The sequence below is a fragment of the Physeter macrocephalus genome, chromosome 20 (assembly GCF_002837175.3).
Source record: "Physeter macrocephalus isolate SW-GA chromosome 20, ASM283717v5, whole genome shotgun sequence".
Lineage (NCBI taxonomy): Eukaryota > Metazoa > Chordata > Mammalia > Artiodactyla > Physeteridae > Physeter > Physeter macrocephalus.
In genome coordinates this window covers 58,473,977-58,496,186 of record NC_041233.1, presented here as the reverse complement: position 1 = coordinate 58,496,186, position 22,210 = coordinate 58,473,977, and the positions used below count along the sequence as shown (strand labels likewise).

At 38.8% G+C, this 22,210-nt stretch overlaps 1 protein-coding gene across 9 annotated transcripts in view; it reads right to left on the bottom strand.

The window, feature by feature from the left end:
• Positions 1-22,210, bottom strand: part of CNNM2 (cyclin and CBS domain divalent metal cation transport mediator 2) — a 155,203-nt gene that overhangs the window by 104,706 nt on the left and 28,287 nt on the right. The gene's annotated exons all lie outside the window — the stretch shown is intronic.

Sequence of the window (22,210 nt, the reverse complement as noted above, 5' to 3'; positions counted from 1 at the left end):
GCAACTAAAATGTAATCACACAATTATATTTAAGTTATATTCTGAGCTTGCACTGTCAATGAAATATCTTGTTCTAGAGAGAATATTTCCTAAGCTTTTTACACATACTTCTTTAAAATCACTAATCGCATCAAAATTTTTTTCCTGCAAAAACCTCGTACACAGAGAGACTTGGAGCCATTGCTATAGCTTAAAATATTGGCATTCCCTTAATCGTTACTGGGAACTATGATAATAGAAATTATTTTTATTAGTGTTTCTCTGAAATCTATTCATTTATAACACCTTCTATAGTCATCCTACTCTTCAGCTTTCTTAAAATGGCCATTAAATAGCCTTGGCTATTCCACTAATTGTATAAGCATGAAAGTATTTTAATCTCTCTGGTCTTCATTCTTTATCCACAAGGTACATTCATTTATTTACTCATTCAACAAATATTTACTGACAACTACTGCCAGCCAACGGCAGTCTCATAAAACTTACAATCCAAGTGCTATATAAAATGAAAAGGCTAGACTAAGATGTTATGGTCCCTTTAGGATCTAAAATTTCATGATATAAAAGATCACCTATATTTACCACTTAATTGGATCAAAAAAGCAGAAGACAGGGACTTCCCTAGTGGTCCAGTGGCTAAGACTCTGCGCTCCCAATGCAGGGGGCCCGGGTTCAATCCCTGGTCAGGGAACTAGATCCCACATGCTGCAACTAAGAGTTTGCATGCCGCAACTAAATATTCTGGATGCCGCAACTAAAAAGATCCCGCATACCGCAACCAACACCCAGCACAGCCAATAATTTTTTTTTTTAAGTTCCAAAAGGACTATTACTTAAAAAAAAAAAAAAAAAAAGGACAAAAACTTGTCATTATTAAGAAATATAAATATTTAGACCACACACAAGCAAGGTCTGCTTCAATCTGGGGAGCAAATTTCTAGCTCTATCACAAGTTCCTGTCCAAACAAAGTCAATGCCTGTAATGACCAAACAATGGGTCACAAATATGTGAATCTCTTTCCAAATTATGAAAAGGCTGAAATGATTAAATAGAACATTATAGATCGGTAATTTAAACCTACATAAGCTCATGTTTAGAAACAGTTTTTTATAGTTAGTTTTTTAGTTCATTTATAGAAGGCTTTCTATAACTTAGGTTAGTTTAATGTTAATTTTTCATTTTTTCAAAACTTCATGCTGCAGAAGTTTACTGAATGCAATACCAATCACAAAACTGTACTGCAACTCAGTCACCAAGTTTAAAAACATGTTCTTCAAACACTCGTCTGAAATAACAATGAAAGTACTGTCATCTAATTCAGAACAATAAACATTCATATTTACCAGTAGGAACACTCTTGTTTCCAGCTGCTTACAAGTCCCAGAGTCATAACTAATACACTGATGAAAACAATTACTAGTATCTGAAGGCCCTAAAGCCACAAACAACATACTACTAATCAAAGCTTTACAGCCTTGATTACACAGGGGAATGTGGTGAGGCCCAGCAAAAAGCCCAAAGGGAAGCCAGCTTCTCTCTCCTGCAAAGTAGTAATGTTTTTCCTCTCTTTTCTGCCAAATCCTTGAAGAAGGAACACACTTCACATACAATTCAATAAAAAGAACCCTAAAAAATATTTCATATTCCTGAGATTTAATCATTCATTTATCTGACATTTACTATACACTTCACTATTGCAGGATCCAAGCTAACCCTATGGTAGATATGGTCCCCATCTTCCCTGAAGGTTAAGGTCTAGTGGGATAGACCAATATGAAACAAATAATCAGTGTGATAAATACTGTGAAAGAACAATAACAATGTTAAAAGACTTAGAGGAGAATCTTACATAATATAAAAAGGGAAAGAACACCCCTCCTGAGAAAGTGACATTTAATCAGACAGCTGAAGGAAGTTACTTAATTTTTTCTCTGCACATTTGCACAGATATTTGTTTTTGGTCAAATACGTTGCATATTAAAAAACATCCCATTTTAGAACTAAGCAGCAGTGTGCTCGAGTGGGCCAGTACTAGCTCATAAGAACTGATTGTTAAATTTTCACAAATTGCACAATTTGTTTATTAAATACAGTCATCCTTGAAATTGGCCATGGTGGGACTATTTATACCATGGGAACTGGCAAATGCTACAAATCAGGGCTTTTCTTTTTGGAAAACCCATTCACCAGCACACCAGTGCTTGTAAAACTCTCCTTCTTAATAACTCCTCTTGGCTTCTGCCTTATTCCTGGGACAATCAAGGCAGACAAGGGAGAAAGTGAAATTGTCATACTCCTAGCAAAAGCCCCATATATCAGTGATTTCTCAGGGCAAGCAGAGGTCTCTGCAGTTGCAACAAGAAAGACAGCTACTGACAGATAACCTTTAAATTTCCATAGTGTTGTAATTTCAGGTTTTGCTTTCAATGTATACTGTTTCCTTGTTTCTTCAAATAGTTGTTTACATTTTAAAACTATAACAAAGTATATGTTGGCAAATCAGAAAAAAACGGTCAGCAGGTATATTTAAAATACAAAAAAAGCATGTAAGCATTTCCGTTTGCCCTCTGCCATCACCATGTGAAGATCACACCTTAGCTAGACTGGCGGTCCCCAAGGAGGATGAGATACCTGAAACAGAGCTAGGTCACCCCAGTCGTCCCAGCCAAGACCACCCAAGACCAGCTGAAAGCCAGACAACTCCCAAAGTCAGCACAGCCCCCCAGAAATGTGAAGAGTAATACTTATTGTGAGCAACTGACGTTTCTCAGTTATCTGCTATGCAGCATTACTATGGCAATAGATAACTGATATACAAGATCTTAAAAAATTACTCTTCCTGTATCTTTTCTCTGGAAACTCTTGAAGGATATGTTCTCCCAAGATAAGTGAGTAAACTAAGAAAGACTCTGAGTTGGGATCCAGAGTGAAGGATTTAAACGTAGGAAAAAAGATCAAGAGAATTTTTAGGTTACTTTGTGAAGGTAAGATCAAAGCAACAGGCTGTATAGTTCTATAGTTCCTGTTGGCAATTCTAGGACAGATGCCTCCAAAACAACCTAAAGAACTGATACATAACCCCATGTGTTTTAGAATTCTGGCAACGAGTATGGGCTAATAAGCTAGTGATGTGAAGAAGAGTAAGCAAACAAAAAAGTAAGAATTATGGAAAATTCCAGGGAAAAAACTATAAAATGTGATAATACATTATCTGGCTCACAGTGAACAATTTTCACATGTTCATAATAATGTACACACTAAACATGTTAGTTTGATATGAGAAGTTAGGGAATGCTTCCCTGAGAAAGTGGCATCTGAAGCCAACTGAAATCATGTCTTTAAATTTTGGATAATTACACTGGGAGGAGAGCGAGAAAGATGTTTGTATATTAGAAGGAGGAAGGAAGTTTAGGAAAAGCAGATCCTTATCTTCCAGTGTAGGAAGCCCTTAAATAAGATCTAAAACTGAAATTTTAAAAAAAAGAGCAATTTAGCCACAAATTTTTTTTTTTTTTTTTTTTTTTTTTTGCTGTACGCCGGCCTCTCACTGTTGTGGCCTCTCCCGTTGCAGAGCACAGGCTCCGGACGTGCAGGCTCAGCGGCCATGGCTCACGGGTCTAGCTGCTCCGCGGCATGTGGGATCTTCCCGGACCAGGGCACGAACCCGTGTCCCCTGCATTGGCAGGCGGACTCTCAACCACTGCGCCACCAGGGAAGCCCCTAACCACAAATTTTTAAAATATCAAATTTAATAGCATAAGAAACAGCTAAGCATTGAAAGTACTCAACTTTTGGGACTTCCCTGGTAGCGCAGTGGTTAAGAATCCTCCTGCCAATGCAGGGGACACGGGTTTGAGCCCTGGTCTGGGAAGATCCCACAAGCTGCGGAGCAACTAACCCCATGCGCCACAACTACTGAGCCTGTGCTCTGGAGCCCGTGCTCCGCAACAAGAGAAGCCACCAAAATGAGAAGCCCGTGCACTGCAAGGAAGAGTAGCCCCCCACTCACTGCAACTAGAGAAAGCCCACGTGCAGCAACGAAGACCCAACACAGCCAAAAATAAATAAGATAAAAACTAATTTTTTGTTAATGCTGTGAGTTCAGAACACAATGATTTTAAAAATTATATTTAAAAAAAAAGTTGAAAGTAGTCAACTTTGGGGAGTGGAAACTGGAAGGAAACAGAGGGCTGCTATTTTTAATCATAAGCCCAGTGTCTTTTAAAGCTCATATTAATAAAAATTAAATTTTAAAATCAATTTTAACCTCATTTGCCTTTTTTCCATTCTCCCCAAATTTCTATTTCTAGACACCTTAAGTCTATTACAACTAGAACTATTTCCTGAATTCATTTATTCATTCAACTATTTATTGGACAGCTACTAATGTCCAGTTTTTGATAAGCAATTAACAAAAAACTAAGTCTCTAGTGGGGACACACATAATATTTTAGATATATTAAACATATAGATAGGGACTTCCCTAGCGGTCCAGTGGTTAAGACTTTGCCTTCCAATGCAGGGGTTGTGGGTTCAATCCCCAGTTGGGGAGCTAAGATCCCACATGCCTCGTGGCCAAAAAAACCCAAAAAACATAAAGCAGAAGCAATATTGCAACAAATTCAATAAAGACTTTAAAAATGGTCCACATCAAAAAATATATAACTATAGATAGGCCAGGAAGTAAGTGGTAAGAAGAAAAGTAATGCAAAGTAAACAAATGAGTAGGAAGGGCTTTTTATATACGTTGGTGGTATTTAAGCAGACATCTGAAGTTAATAAGGGAGCAGGCCATGCAGATGTGTCAGAAGGACAAAGGAGGTGGAGAGAGTAGCTAATGCAAAGGCCCTAAGATGTAACTGTCCTTAGGATGTTCAGAGACAAGTTGGTAAACCAGCTATATAGGGCCTTATGTGCCATTGTAAGTACTTTAGCTATTATTCTGAGTGAGCTAATAAACCACTGATGGGTTTTCAAATGAGGAGTAATAGGAGTTAACTTTTATTTTTTAAAAGATCACTTGCTGGGCTTCCCTGGTGGCGCAGTGGTTGAGAATCTGCCTGCCAATGCAAGGGGCACGGGTTTGAGCCCTGGTCCGGGAAGATCCCACATGCCGCGGAGCAACTAAGCCTGTGCATCACAAATACTGCGCCTGCACTCTAGAGCCCGTGAGGCACAACTACTGAGCCCACGCGCCTAGAGCCCGTGCTCGGCAACAAGAGAAGCCACCGCAATGACAAGCCTGAGCACTGCAACGAAGACTAGCCCCCGCTCACTGCAACTAGAGAAAGCCCGCGTGCAGCAATGAAGACCCAATGCAGCCAAAAATAAAATAAATAAAATAAATTAAAATTTTAAAAAAGATCACTTGCTGATGTACAATCACTAGCAAAAAATTGGCGACATATACTAAGGCCAAGGCTAGTACATATTGAACCAGAAATCCCACTCCTGGGTATACACCCAACATAAATACATACATATATTTCCCCAAAGCCACATACTAGAACATTCATAGCAGCGTGATTCATAATAGCCAAACACTGGGAACTACCTGAATGCCCATCAACAGTAGAAGGGATAAATTGTGGTATATTAACACAATGGAATAGTTCACAGCAACGAAGAAACCAAATTTCACGCACCATCGTGGATGACTCTCACACACAATGTTGCATAAAAGAAGCCAGACTCAAAAATTACACATCGTATGATGTCATTTACATAAACAACAGACAAGACTAACCTATGCTCTTAGAAGTCAAGACAGTGGTCATCCTTGGGGGATCAGTGACTGCAAGGGAACGTGAGGAGCTGCTGGTCACGTGCTGCTTCTTGCTCTGGGTGCTGGACTTAGAGGTGTGATCAGCTTGTGAAAACTCACTGCAAACCCATAATGTGTGCACTTTTCTGTGTGTATATAAATGTCAGTAAAGTTCTTTTTAAAAGATGAATCCGACTGCTGTGTGGAAAATGGATTCTAAGGAGGCAAAGAAGAAATAACAGGGAGAGCAGTTAGGAAGCTAGGGTAATGCTCCAGTATAAGATGATAGTGGCTCAGGTGGGAGAGGTAGAGATGGTGTTGAGTGGCCACATCCTGGAATACTTTGAAGCTTAAGTCAACATGATTTCCTGACAGACTCTACGAAACAGTGAAAGCAACAAGGACTACATTAAGATTTTTTACCTTGGCAACTGGAAAATAGAAGTGTCTTAACTGAAGTGGAGAAGACTACAGAAAGTGTAGATCTGAAGAGCATGGTGGGGTGGGGGTGTCTATTTGTGAGCATCTTATTTTTGTGAAGGGTCCAAGTAGAGCTGTTAAACCTGATGTATAAATGTATAAATCTAGAGATCAAGAAAATCTGGGCTGGAAAATAAATTTGGGAGTTGTTAGCACAAGCACATAGTTTTAAACCCAAGGGACTGCCTACCTCGGCCAAGTGATCAAGGTTAACATCAACACTCAGTATAAGTCATGTTGACGGTATGTACCCTTGATAAGAAGTGATGATATGAGGTGATGAGAGTGACACTTTGTGGCTTCCTCCCCAAACCCTCAACTCCCAACAAACTCTTCTACAAAATACCTGACCCGTACTCCTTAAAATTGTCAAGATCCTCAAAAACAAGGAAAATGTGAGACACTGAGAACTGGGGATTCTGTCTATTAGCTTCATTCCTCCCATCACCTATTTTCTCACTTCTTCCTTCTTACCTTCACACTGCCTCTGACCTTGCTTCCACTCAGTTGGCTCCCTCTAGGGCAGCACTATCCAACAGAAGTTTAAGTGAGGATGAAAAGAAATATTCTATACCTGGGCTGACTAATACAGTAGCCCCAAGGCACATGTGGCTACTAGAGCACTTGCCATGTGTCTCTTGTGACTAACTGAATTTTTATTTTTATGTAATTTTAATTAATTTAAATTTAAATAGGCACACATGGCTACTGTTACTATTTGGACAGCACAGATCTGAGTTCAGGGTCTCTTACTTGATCCTTTCTTTTCCTGACCCTTTACCCTTTATAAGCCATGATACTTCTGACTCTCCATGATTATCTTGGCCCCAGAACCATTTTAAACAACATCTGGGAGGTCCAAGAGGGAGGTGATATGTGTATACATGCAGCTGATTCACTTTGTTGTACAGCAGAAACTAACAACATTGTAAAGCAATTATACTCCAATAAAAAAATATATCTGGGGTAAAATAAGTCATGGGAATGTAATATACAGCACAGGGAATATAGTCAGTAATAGTGTAGTAACTTTGCATGGTGACAGACAATAACTAGACTTATCCTGGTGATTATTTTGTAATGTATAAAAATATCAAATCAAAAAAAATATATCAAATCACTACGTTGTACACCTGAAACTAATAAGTCAATTATACTTCAATAAAAAAATAAAAAAATAAACAACATCTGATGTCAGATTGCACTTGGCCTTGGTTCCTATCTCTCTGTACCTACACAGTAAAACTGGAAAAGGACATAAGCCTCCGGGTCCAAACGACCTCCCTCACTAATCTGCCTGTTAACTTAGGCCTCAAAGATCACTACGAGATTGATGCCTGTGAATTCAAGGAGAGATTTCTCAAATGTGAATTTTTTTTTTAAACAAGGAAAGAAGATTCCAAGTGTTCAATATAAACTAGATGTAAAAAAACTCTTTACAAATATAAAAAAAAAATATCCAAATTAATGATATAAACTTAGTGAGATAAGGAATGTCCTCCTAAAACTAAACCACCATTCACAATGTGAATATGGTAGCAGCTTACACAGCACATAGTCCTGCCACTTTCCTCTAGTCAAACAATTGTAAAATCCTCATTTGTACAGTGTGTCTTTACAGCCATTAAGCAGGAAGACAGCATTCCATTAAGACCTTTTCTCATTAACACACAAAATTATGGCAGTATAATCTGGTACAGACCCAAAATGAAGTGCCAGGGCTCAATGATAATGTGATCATCCAGAAGATCCACATTACGTTTATGTTAATTTTGAAAGATTATTGAAATAAACACTTTTTTTTTTTTTTTTTTTTTTTTTTTTTTACAGACAACAAGGATCCTGAGAGTAAGTTCTCAAACCATCAGAGAACTCTAGCTTGAGAAACAAACTATTTCCAGTTGAAAATAATAGCCAGGAGAGAGTAACTAATAAGAACTTATTATAATTTAGCTATCAGATGCTTTCCACCCTGTAGTCAGATGAGAATAGCTCTTCAGAAAATTACTTTCACAGGGGTCAATGTCTTTTTAAAATCTTATTAGGGAGAGAATGATACAATGAGCCTCGCTGTACCCAACACCCTATGTGACCAATTATTAGCCTGCAAAGGTTAAGTTTTAATGGCCAAGACAAGTTGCATGATGAGACCAGGGACATCTCAGTGAAGTGCCAAGACAAGTAAGTAGCACAATGAAAGAAAAGGTAAACGGGCTCCTATTTATTCGGTCAACAAACATTTATCAAAGCTTCCCATACATCCAACCAACCCTTAGAGTCCAAAGACACAAGTGTGGTCCCTGTCTTCTTGAAGCTTTCAGTCTAGGGGGTTTGAAAACCACCAGCCAATTACAAAGTAGTGTAAAACATGTTATAACAGGCTAAGTAAAATACCAGGTGAGCACCTAACCCAGACTCGAAGGCTGGGGGAAGGCTAAAACAGGAAGGATGAGGAGGAATTTGCTGAGGGCAGCAATTCTGCATCACTCTTTACTACATTCTTCTTTCACTAGTCATAAGATTCCACGCACTGTGCTTTTTCTCCTTTTAAATCTACTATCCCTCCAAGGAGTTTGTGAATTTGAAAGAAAATTAGCATAAGGAGGTATGTTTTAGTCTATTTGGGGCTGAGACTGCTTCAAGATCTTTCAGCTTCTAAACCCTTTGGTCTGCTCAATGAGCTCATACTCACCAAATGTTATTTTCATTAATCATCCAAATTTCTCTCCCCTTCTCTTAAGAAGGCCGAGGTTTCTCAGCTGAAAGGACCCAGTAAGGTTCTTTCCCAAGAAGGGAGCAGACTTTCACTTCAGGCTGGAAGTGGCTCACAGAACCAAGAGGGGCGTTTACCGCAAGGAGATCCCCTTCTCCCTTATGGTGAGGCCATGTTTCAAACTGCTGACTTCATTGTAATTGCGATTCCCAGAGCTGTCGCCAAACTCCAGAGGAGCCAATTACAGCCCACCTAAATTTTCCTCAATTTTAACTGGCCATGCTTCTATTACTCTGTAACCCTAAACTACTGCCTAACATTTATTACAAGATCATTTACCAAAGAATTTTACAACTGGAAGGAGTCCTTAGAGATCAGTTATTACCATGGTTTGCAGATTGTTTCAGAGAAGTGTTTCACAGGCCCTGCTGACACAGACACTCAAATTTTAATGTGAAGAATTCACTCATTCAGTTTTATGAAGACCTTGGCATAAAGCTCCTCCTGCCTCCTCAATGCACATATACTTGCAGGTTCTTATAATTGTGTCAGTGATGAGAAAAGGCTGTAACGCTGTGGAGCGCCTTTTTAAAGATTCCAGCCCACACAATCCACCTTAGGTAAACCTGCTATCCATTCATTCACTGACACTGAACTCAGCAGAGCGGCAAAGAAAGCTTAAGCGCACCTGCTGGCTCATGCTCTCTAAAGGCATTACTATCAGTTGCAAAATAATCAATGAACTTGATAACCTTATGTCATGATAGCCTATTAAAATCTGAGTATGATAAACTTTGGATGTTTATCGTCTTTTCAATTTTAAAAGTGAGCAGCTGTTAGCAATTTGACTTAAATTCCCCGGCCAAGTGTTTGGCCGACCAACGCCCTCACACCTCTAGCAACAGAAATTTATCTTTCACTCAATCGTTAGACCGCTTTCACCGATTATTCCTTAAATTGAGCTATGTCTTTCTTCCCGTAGCTTCCATCCATTGGCCTTAGTTCTATCCCCTGGAAGCACAAGGTACAAACCCTCTTCCTTTACAAATGTTTGATTGTGGCCTCCCCCATGCCCCAAGTTCTCTCATCTCCAAACCAAATATTCTTTCAATCATTCTTCTGTATGTGGCTTGCAGTCCCTTCGCCATTTGTCTACCACCTCTGAACACATTCCAGAATCTGTATTCCAAAATGGACCTAGACTCAATAGTTGTATCCACTCTAGTACAGAATAAAATACAATTATCATCTCCCCCAATTCTAGATGTTCCTTTTTTAATAATGCACCTGAGGTTGACTTTTTTGTTGCCACACCTCACTACTGACTAGCACTCAGCTGTTGACCTATGCCCCAAAGTGCTACTATCATCCACGTATCCCTCAACATCTTCCTGTGGTTACATTTTAAAAAAATAAATTTATTTATTTTTGGCTGCGTTGGGTCTTCGTTGCTGCGCGCGGGCTTTCTCTAGTTGCGGCAAGCGGGGGCTACTCTTCCTTGTGGTGCACGGGCTTCTCACTGAGGCGGCTTCTCTTGTTGCAGAGCATGGGCTCTAGGTGTGCAGGCTTCAGTAGTTGTGGCATGTGGGCTCAGTGGTTGTGGTGCACGGGATTAGTTGCTCTGCAGCATGTGGGATCTTCCCGGACCAGGGCTCGAACCCGTGTCCCCTGCATTGGCAGGCAGATTCTTAACCACTGCACCACCAGGGAAGCCCCCCTCCTGTGCTTATACAATTGGCTTTATGGGCCAAAAATAGTTAAATTTCATCTGAGTTTAACCAGTCCATCAACTTATTTTGACAAAAACATGACAATTCCAGTTTGGACATGTACATGTCCTCTAGATCTTAGATTTGTTTTTTGTGCTTTTCTCTCTCCCTTTCCATTCAAAGTAAAGGCCTGATCAGATGACCTAGCTTCAGGCTCACACATACTAACCTAAATATCCCTTCCAACCCCTCCATTTCAAGCCAAAAAGAAATCATTTCAAACATTTTCACCTGGAATTCAGCTCTTCTTCAAAACCGCAATCAGCAAGAGGAAAAGGCGAGGAAATGGTATTACCTGGTTCCTTCAATGTCTATCTAACTGCAACGCTCCTAAAAAGTTTCCCCAGGAGTTCCCTGGTGGCCTAGGTTAGGATCCCGGGCTTTCACAGCCATGGCCCAGGTTCAATCCCTAGTCAGCGAACTGAGATCCTGCAAACCACAGTGGTACAGCCAAAAAAATTAATAAATTTTTTGAAAATAAAATTTTTTTAAAGTTTCCTCATTCTTTTTCAATAGTTATCTTTCACCCCCAATAAGAAGGACATGGCTGACAGAGAAGCTGAGCTGTAAAGGATGGGTAGAATTTTAAAACGCAGCAATTTTGGAAGACTGTAGGAAGCAATTCCACATAAGGATTCAATAAGTAAGTATACAGAGGACGAAAAACTAGTACATATGAAAGATACTGCTCGCTTAGTGACTAAAAACTGGTGTACAGAGTACAAGAACTAATATTTCATTCAAAAGGTCTAAAATGCCACACTAAGAAGGCTAGACTTTGCTAGAGTTGTTTGCCATTGAAAGTTACTGCATAAAGTAGTGATTTAATCAGAATCACAGTTTAAGCAGATCGATCTGAAAGCAGTGTATAAAACTAATTAGAGGGAAAGAAATACTAGAGAACAGACCACTCGGGAACATGAAGACCAATGGAGAAAAAAATTGTATTGATGTACGATAGATTCAAAAGTGAAAATAGAAAATTATCCATATTTCATTGAATCTAAGATGATTTTAAAATGCACCAATTACTTTATGTACAACTAAAAACATGTTGCCAAGTAAACTATGACATGCTATCCTTCCAATTTCAGATGTTAAAATGTGAAAAAAAGTGTACATTTACAATGAAATATAGCCTACAGTTTTGGATTTAACACAACTGGCTCGAGATCAAGAAACTTGCTTATTTTCAGGACATAATATACAGCAGTTTTTCTTTTTATCAAGCACATGAAGTCTCTCCTTACTAAATCTCCAGACCTGTCACAGGAATTCAACGGATTTAGGTGAAAGTAACCAACCCGCACCACTCCCTTCATTCTCTCTATGAAAAGACGCGTCTGCTTTACGTACTGTGATTTTTAACCAGGGTTTGACATCAATCATGAGGCAGTTTCTTCCTCTCCCTTCAAAACAAAACAAAACACAGAATTGTACCCCACATCTGATCTACCAAGTAAGAATAACTTAGTAGGAAATCACAGCATGTGTACTGGAAGAACTCCCTTAAGTCATTCTGCTACTCCTCTGTTTAGGAACCACTAAATTAAAAGATAGTTACGGGCTTCCCTGGTGGCGCAGTGGTTGAGAGTCCGCCTGCCGATGCAGGGAACACGGGTTCGCGCCCCGGTCTGGGAAGATCCCACATGCCGCGGAGTGGCTGGGCCCGTGAGCCATGGCCGCTGAGCCTGCGCGTCCGGAGCCTGTGCTCCGCAACGGGAGAGGCCACAGCAGTGAGAGGCCCGCGTACCACAAAAAAAAAAAAAAAAAAACCAACCATAAAGAAAAATAAGTTGTGAGAAAATACTTGCAGATTGAGTTAATGCCAAAATATATAAAGACCTCCTATTAATTAGAAAAAACCCAAAAGAAAAATAAGCAAAGCAATAGGCAATTCGAAGTACAAATGGCTAATAAATACAAGAAAAAACGTTCAGTTTCACTAAAGAAGTGCAAATTGTAACAATGAGCTATTTTTCACTTCTCAAATAGGCAAAAATTTTAAAAGATGAATAACAGCCAGTGCTTGGTAAGGCTACCTGAAGCATATGGGCATTATCTATAGAAGAATCAAAAATTCATCAATGAGGGCTTCTCTGGTGGCGCAGTGGTTGAGAATCCGCCTGCCGATGCAGGGGACACGGGTTTGTGCCCCGGTCCGGGAGGATCCCACGTGCCGCTGAGCAGCTGGGCCCGTGAGCCATGGCCGCTGAGCCTGCGCATCCGGAGCCTGTGCTCCGCAACGGGAGAGGCCACAGCAGTGAGAGGCCCGCGTACCGCAAAAAAAAAAAAAAAAAAAAAAAAAAAAATCATCATCAATGGTTAAGTAAATTATAGTAGAATCATACAAAGCTCTGCAGTTGCTAAAATAAGTTAGGCAAATCTGTATGCATGTGGAAAAAATGGCCACCATAGACTGTGCCAAGTTATAAAAAACACTTTGATGTTAAAACAATATGTATACTATAATTTCATTTTTGTAAAAAGCACAAAATCCAACTGGGTATGTTTATATCCATACAGAAAAAGGTCTAAAAGTAAACAGACCTAATTCTTAACAGTAATGACCAATAAGAAAGAGTAAGGTGAGGGGGTGGGTGACAGACTTAACTCTTACTTTATATATTGTACTTCTCTATTGTTTCAATTTTTACAATAAGCAATTTTTTAAAATTTCCCAATTAATGAAAAAGTATCAGCTGCACATCATCACTTTCCAAGCTTAATACAAACAGTTAACATGATACCTTCATCTACAAAAGTTCCTGTCCCTTCCCCCTTTGTTTTCTGGGTGCTTTTTCTAACTTAACCCTTCTAACTAGAGCCACCTGCCAGGAAAGAGCTCATTAACAAATGAGTCTTTCAATATTTCAGTCTCTTTTCCCTTCCAGAGCAACAGTCCGCAAATGGACTTGGGTTTTTCAGTAACAAACTGCTGAACCAACACAAGAACTGAACAAGAAGGACAGTCAGTAGTAAAATTTTTTCTGAGACCAAGCAAGAGATGGAACAGGTGAGCGAGAAGTTGGCAAACATCTTCTGTAAGGACCAAAGAGTAAATATCTTAGGCTTTACAGGCCATAGTTTCTCTGTCATCACAACTGAACTCTTGCCATTATAGTACCAAAGCAATCAGAGATCATACCTAACCCAATAAGCCTGGTTACGCCCCCATCAGAATGGGACACTGAAATCTTAGTTTCATATAGTTTTCATATGTCATGAAATACTATTCTTTTGATTTTCAACCATTTAAAAGTGAAAAAAATTCATTACTCTGCAGACATACAAAAGCAGGTGGTAGGCCACAGGCAGTAGTTTGCATTAGAAGATAATTTTACAAATCTCAAAAAGAGTAAAAACAAGCAAACAAGTCTCTAGTAAAATAGTCTGGATTTTTTACATAGAAAATTTCTTTCAAGAGCTTTAAATATATATAGTGAACCACAGTACCAATTACCACTATTATAAAAGGAGCTTTCTCTCAAACGGCTGACATAATTTATATTAAAAGGGATTCCTAGTCACTAGAGAAATGCAAATTAAAGCCACAAGGTATCACTACACTTCCATTAGAATGATTATAATGCAAAAGACTAGAAATACCAAATGCTGAAGATGTGGAAAAACCAGAACCCTCAAATATTGCTGGTTTGTAAAATAGTACAGCCACTTTGGAGAACAGCTTGGTGGTTTCTTAGAAAGTTAAATATATACTTACTATATGATCCAGCAACTTCACTCCTAAGCATCTACTCAAGAGAAACGAAAACATACGTCCACACAAAGACATTTATGCAAATGTCCATAGGAGTGTTATTTTCATAATAGCCCCAAACCTAGAAGCTGTACAATTGCAATCAACTAGCGAATAATAAACGGAGTTTACCCACACAGCACAATACAATTAATCAATATAAAGGAACAAGCTACCGACACATGCAACAACATGGCTGAACAAAACATTATGCTAAGTGAAAGAAGCCAGACATAAAAGACTATATAATATATAGTATTCAGTACCGAATTCCAACATGTCAGTTTTTTACCCCTATACCCAGCTATTCTTTGACACCAGCCCGGTGTCCTACAATTCAACTCAATTCTGACACTACCTAGAGATAGTATCAGATTCCACAGGTTTAGGGCTCAGTCCCACTGTGCCCCACTTCAGATGCCAATCACAAGTCCAGATTGTTACCTGTACTTCTGACCAAGTGGCTATAAATCAGAGGTTCCCATCACCCCCTCCGTGGGTTCGATTAATTTTCTAGAGTGGCTCAGAGAACTCTGGAAAGTAGTTTACTCACCAGATTACCAGTTTATTACAAAGGATATTAAAAGATACAAATCAACAACAGCTTGATGAAGAGATACATAAAAGACACAAAGGAGCTTCTGTACCTGAGGGGTCCAGGGCCCAGCATAAGGTTGCGTGCGTTCTGATTCACCAACCTGGGAGCTCTCCAAACACAATCCTTTTGGGTTTTTATGGAGGCTTCATGATTGATTAAATCATTGGCAGCTGGCGATTGAATTCCATCTCCAACCAATCCAATTCAACCTCTAGAGGGAGGTACGGGGAGGGGGGTGGAACTGAAGGTTTCAACCCTCCAATCACAAGGTTGGTCCCCCGGCAACCAGCCCCCATCCTTAAGTGCTTTCCAGAAGTCACCTCATTAACATAAACGCAGGTGTGTTTGAGAGGGATCAGTTGTGAATATCCAGACATCTTTAACACTCTTATCACTTGGGAAATTCCAAGAGTTTTAGGAGCTCTAAGCCAGAAACACGGGATGAAGACCAACTATTTATTTCTTATCATACATCACAGTATCACATATATGACTCCCACTTATATGACATTTCTAGAAAAGGCAAATCTATCCAGACAGAAAGCAGATCAGTGATTGCCTTGTGGAGGCAAAAGCAGAGATTATGTGTAAATCAGCAGGAAGGAACTTTGGAGTTTTGAAGAAAGCAAATGTTCCAAAACTAGATTGGGGTGATGGCTGCACAGCTCTATAAATTGACTTTTATAGAGTCAATTTGACTTTTGCACCTTAAAAATAAGTAAATAAGTAGAATAATAAAAGGGGGAGAGAGACCGAAGATAGCCCAGTGGACCCACCAGGTGGCTCAGCTCTCAGCATGTCCCAGGCACTTCCCTGATTCTGTGCCTTTGCTCTGGGAGCTGGAAGACCTCCTTAACCAAGTCCTCCTGGAAACTCTAACCCACCCCCACTTCATTCTCAAGGAGGTGGCTGCTTCTTTGAATCTTCCCAGTACTTTGTGCTCGGACCTTTCATCTTAGTCACCTTTAGTCCTAACCTCTTATTCTGTGATAAATTCCTTGAGGAAAGAACTGTGTGTCATTCATCTATCTATTCTTCATTACACCCTACATAGAGCAGGCACTCAATGAATATTTGTAATATCGAGTTACAAAATCTATGGGATTAGGTGCTAAACAAAACCCTCTTGTACGTTAGCATGAAAAGCGGCAAAAATCTAAACCTTTAAAACTCACTCATACTACCTACTTCCCCCACCCTCCTCCAACAAACCATTATCTATATCCCTTCCATTTGTTCAGAAAACATTTCTACTAGGCTCATTCCAGACTTTTCCATTTTAATCAAGCAAATACAGGAATCACCAATCACATTTCAATGCTGAGCACAAACTTGACAGCCAGGCATGAAATCTGCAAGTCAGTGAAAACTTAATGAGACACAAGAAAATATGGCTCCATATACCTCAACCAAATACAAATTTAAACCCATATAAAATTCCCAAACTTTATATGAAAAAATATCATCTTTAGAAGCCTTTCTGGCAAAATTCTGGTTGAAATGAAGATCCTCAGCTGTGACAGAGACTACCTTTTATCTTAAGAAGTGTTAGTACTGGTGTTACAAACCGAACATGGGTCCGCTCGCCTGCCTCGCAGCAAAGCCAACTTACTGACATCGGGTTGTGGTGAAGGAAGGAAAGTACAGTGTTTATTGCAGGGCCCAGCAAAGAGAACTGACAGCTCATGTTCAAAAGATTCGAACTCCCTGATGGCTTTCAGGGAAGGGTTTTTAAAGGCAACGTCGGGGTGAGAGCTGCAGGGCGCATGACTTTCTTCTGACTGGTTAGAGGCAACACGTGGTGTTTTAGGAATCGACCTAAACTGGTTTCAACCAGTCTGGGGTCTATGTGCTTGTGCTCAGCATGTAGTTACCATCCTTCACCTGGGTGGGGGGCGTGGGGGGGGGGTCTTAGTTCCAGCAGAGCAACTCAAAGATAAGTGTCAGACTGCTATGCACGTCCCTTGAGGAGGGAGCTAGGACTCTGTTTTATCACTGCACTACTGTTTCTCCACTGCTTTTCCTTTGTTTCTGCATCCCTCACTTCCCTAATTAGTAACTGCTTGAGTCTGCTCTTCGGAACTCAGGGAAGGCCTAGGAGACCAAAGTCTTTTTCTACAAACAAGAAATGGGGACACAGAGGGGCTTCTGTACCCAGGAGGGCCCTGCAGGGTCCTGCTTTGTTTCAATCCCCCCTTTTCTTTGATACTCTTCAATCCTGAGGGGAATAGGAGGAGGGAAAAGAAAGAGAATAAAGTTTTGAACAGAGAGGTTAATCATAATCTCGGCAGGGGAACTCGGTTTTAGGGGGACTTGGTTTCACTGGTCACTTTTGCCTGAAACAGACAACACAGAGACCTTGAAGTTTAGAAATGTTCTAGCAACTCTACGACTTCTCAAACACTGGCCTTTGGTTATTTAACTTCATGTATAAGTAACTTCTGAAAATTATTTGCTCTTATTTTCAAAGAAGGTAAGACAAGGCAATTTCTTTTTAAAGTCACAATTTGCGTCAGATGGAATTTAACTCTCCCAAAAATGATGCACTGAGATAGAGTACATAAAGGCCAAACACTGATAAGGATAAAAAAGCTGACTCAAGACTTTCGAAAAACAAGCTTTAAAACAGTGAAGCAGACGCTATGAGGGACTAAAAACCATCTACTGGTAATCTTCAAGGAACAAATCTGAGATTTTAAGACGTTCAATCTCCAGTCAAACAGCAAGTATTAACTATGAAGATAGTCTGAAGTGATTACACACCACTGGGAAGGAGGCACACAACTGTAGCTAGTGAAAAAGTAGCTACAGTAGCTAGTGCCACTTGCCTTTTCACTCAGACCTGCTAATAATCAGACACCTATTTTAAACATCTGTGATTGTAGTAAGTGTAAACCCTCTAGTACTAACTATCTGTGATTTTATTAAATAAACATAAGCCATCCCAATATGGGAGTAAGAGGGGCAAAAATATTGAAAGCATTTTTAACTTTTCATCCTTTAATGGCTGATGCTCCAAACAAGCCCAGACAGGGTGGGGAGGAACCACAATTATTGAGAACTGACTATGTGTCACGTGCTTTACATATAATATCTCATGTAATCCTAACCAGACTCCTATGAGGTGTTTTAAAGAGGGGAAGACTGAGGAACAGAAAGGCGAAGTAAAATTTAACAAGGCCCAAAGCTGGTAAGTAGCAGAGCCGATGTTTCTGTCTTTTCTACCACCCCACACCACCTCCCTAAGCTGAACAGTCTGTGCGGTTAACTAGCTCTCACTGCCAGTTAATTAATTACAGGACACCTGACACCAATACTACTCTCTTGATTTCTCCATTAAGAACATCTAATTAGTCAATTAAGTGAACATTTTCTATAAGTAACTTTCAGTATTACTTTATGCATAAAATTACATTTCATTACAGTTGGTAGACTACAAATTCCTTGAGAAGTGACTCAATAAATATTTGTAGAATATTTTTTAAAATCCATTAAGCCTCTCTGAGGTTCCTTACCTAAAAGACTGGCATCCAAACATTTTCATCTTTCCTTCATTTATCCTAAAGTAAAGGAAAGCAATAAACAATGGTTTATTTGCTTAATTTCCAAAAGAAAACCCCCAAAATACGATTCCGTGACCAGAAATAATTGCCTTCTTTGAGTTTCCACACACTTTGTGTTTGTCTCTTTAAACACTTACTATCTTCTTTGTGGATTAAGATTATTTCCGTGCCTGCTTTACCTTCTCTACCACACTGTAAGCAACTTTAATATGCCCCACAGCATCTTGAATAGAAGATGCTGAATGTTTAAATGAAGAAAATTATTCCTCTTTTCTCCCCTACATTTCTGTCATACAGATGCTCAGAATCAATGTGGTTAATAAAAAATAAAAAAGATTTCTACAATAATAATGAGATTCTTCGGGAACAATCAGCCTTGAATCCAAGTCGATTTCTGTCATCAGGTTCTAATTAAGAACGGCAGATAAAGCAGATGGAGAACAGCTTTAATCTTCATGCTAAGTTGATCCTTCTCTGGTGAAAACACAGAAAAATTGTTTGGACAAGCCAACTGAACAAACATGATATTGGATGTCTAGAGGAAAGTCATTCTTCAAGAGTCTTCTTTCCACTAGATGGCTATCTGAACTTTAACCAAGAGAGCTGGTCCAAGGGAAAGGGATCACTTAACATTACTGTGCATTCCAGCTAGGCCAAGGAAAGGGGGTCGTTGTAACAGGGAAAAAAATTAAAGACAGGGACTTTTTTTTTTTTTTCTATTTTAAAAAGTTTTCCCCTTTTGGAGCTACTTACTTAGTCCTCTTCCCATTTTACTTCCTCATATCATTTACTCAGCAATGCAGAAGTATTTTCATAGAACTGATGAAATTTTGCCAAAGTTCTCATCAAAGTTTAGGGTTCACTTACACTGATTTGCCATTTGATTTCTGATGCAAGCTCCCAGGACTTTGTTTGGGCCATCTAAATGTGAAATCTTTCATTTTTTTAATGAATGGCTCCAAGATAAAGGTAAACATTAATTATTAAATGCTACCAAATAGTTCTTCCATTAAGGATAATGTATTGTGACCTATATAGTAAAACTCTGGCCATCTAAAGTGAACCCACTTAGGGCCATTTGTTCAAAATCATTATTTTATACTAATGTTTATTCACTTCTTTCTGCTTATAGAATAAAAAGCTCATGAAAAAAACTGGGGACATTTTTAAAACATTTTGTTTCTGTAAAGTCTATAAATTTTTTTCTGTGCAAATAAATTGACTATCACAAAATTGGTATAATACTGTAATATATAATGTACATCACACTGTGACAATTCTCCCATGTTATTAATTAAGCTTAAGTACATCATTTTAATAGCTATATAATATTTCATCATTTGGATATATCTTGTTGGTCATTTGAATTGTTTCCAATATTTTTCTGGTTGAATAATACTTTGATAAACATCTCTGTGCACACTTCTATGTCTGAGTTAGACCATGTCCTCAGGAAAGATGACTAGAAGAATAATCACAGGAATCCCAAACAAAGATGTTCACCAGAAAGGGTGTGTTAGTTCCCACCAGCAGTGAGAGTGCCCATCTCCTCACACCCAGGTCAACACTGAATTTTACCATTAAAGATTTTTTTTTTTTGCTAATTAGGCAAAAACCGGTATCTTGCTGTTTTAATTTTCTTTTATTACCAAGGTGGAAATTATCTTCACTTTTTAAAATTTAAGTGGCTTATTTCAAGTCAGAAGTCTGTTTTTCATTAGCATGATTACACAGGCTTCTTTAAAACTTTGTAAAATTGCAACTGGCTCTAAAAGGCTTTATTCTATACCACAACAGATTTGGCTATTCTTAAGACAGATAAACCACTGGAAAAAAAAAAAAAAAAAAGGTAATATCTTTAAAACAGAATTTCATATCATCTTAAGTTAACTTAATTTTAAAATTTTACCATTGAATTTTACAATTAAAATGCTAAGTTAGTTATACTGCATTAAATCCAGGAGCTAAAAACAATATAAAATTCCCCATTTTACAGGAAGAAAAACATTTCATTAATGTTTCTTTTGTTAAAGTGTAAATATTTCTTTTTTATAAGACACGCTCAAAATGAGTTACTAGAGAAATAGCCTCAGCATTGCAAAAAAAAATCATCAATCCTTGAGTATAAGTAAATGTTCTTTCTTTTCATAATTTCAGCTTCTTATAAAATGAGAGAGATTTCTTGGCTCATCAAGAACATTTAAATATCAATTAAAACAGCAGAATCAAATTACTCAATGATCTATTTCAAGAGCCTGGCGTTGCCTCTTACATTATTTGATGGAGAAAGAACAATAGGGAGGTAAGAATGGTCTGCTCCATCTGGTGGGATGTTTCTGTGTAGCCATTCAAAATTGTGTTAAGTTTAAGACATAACATTAAATGGGTGGAAGATAACAACACTATAATCCCTATAATTATGTTAAAATCATAGCACATAATCTCACTATAATTATGTTAAAAATAAAGATAAATATGCACTGGGAAGAAAAAAGATATGTCAAAATGATGAAGAAAAACAAATGACATTGCTTTCAATAGTTAAATATTGGTTGTTTTATTGCAATAATATTATGCATTCTTGTAACAACAACAACAAAAGATTCCATAATTCTTTAGTAACTGTCCCTCCAATAACCCTTCAGTCATGATCTGCAGTGTATACATACCTGTACACAATAATATGACCATTAAAACAGGAAAGTGGTACTGCAACTCTCAGTATACAAAGTATCCACCAAGTTTTAAATGAAATGCAAGTAAAAGATCACAGTGGTTTTTAAAAACTACTTTTACTGAGAACCTAATGTGTCAGGCACTGTGCTGAGCCTTCACATGGATTAGTTCATTTAACTCTCTCACAAATCTAGACGATATTATCACTATTCTCATTTTAAAGATGAGGATGCTGAGGCTTACAGATAAACTGAAGTAACTGGCCCAGTGTCATACAGCTATGAAGTGGAGAAGCCAGGGTTCAAAGTCAGATGTTTAATGCCAAAGCTCATGCTTTTATTGAGAATGAGACACTGGCATTTCCTCGTTAATAACCACCCTGAGTGTGTAAGCTACATCCAACATTCCAGATGTACATTCCAGATACAGATTGTAGCTTTCTGGGTTACAATCACAACTCCATTTACTCTTCCACAGAAAGCTTGAGAATCCCTCCTGAACAGAAGTAACTTATTTGATTCATTTTTTCATGTGTGGTTATACTGGCAAATGTGTAACAATAAAATGATCTCACTCAAAACTTCCAAAACCAGGATTACCATCTCTGCCTCTGAAAGCGCACACTGAATTCTGGCTATCGTCTAAAAGGGGTTTTTAAAAGCACCAATCTGAAAGAGCCATCACAAGCCAAAGCACAAAGACCAAGTTGTAAAAAACAAACACAAGTTGCTGGAATTTAAAACAAGTCAATTCAGACTCAACAGTCTATACAGGAAAAGGGAATAGCTTTAAGATGAGGCCATGCCAGGGCTTCCCTGGTGGCGCAGTGGTTGAGAATCCGCCTGCCGATGCAGGGGACACGGGTTCGTGCCCCGGCCCGGGAAGA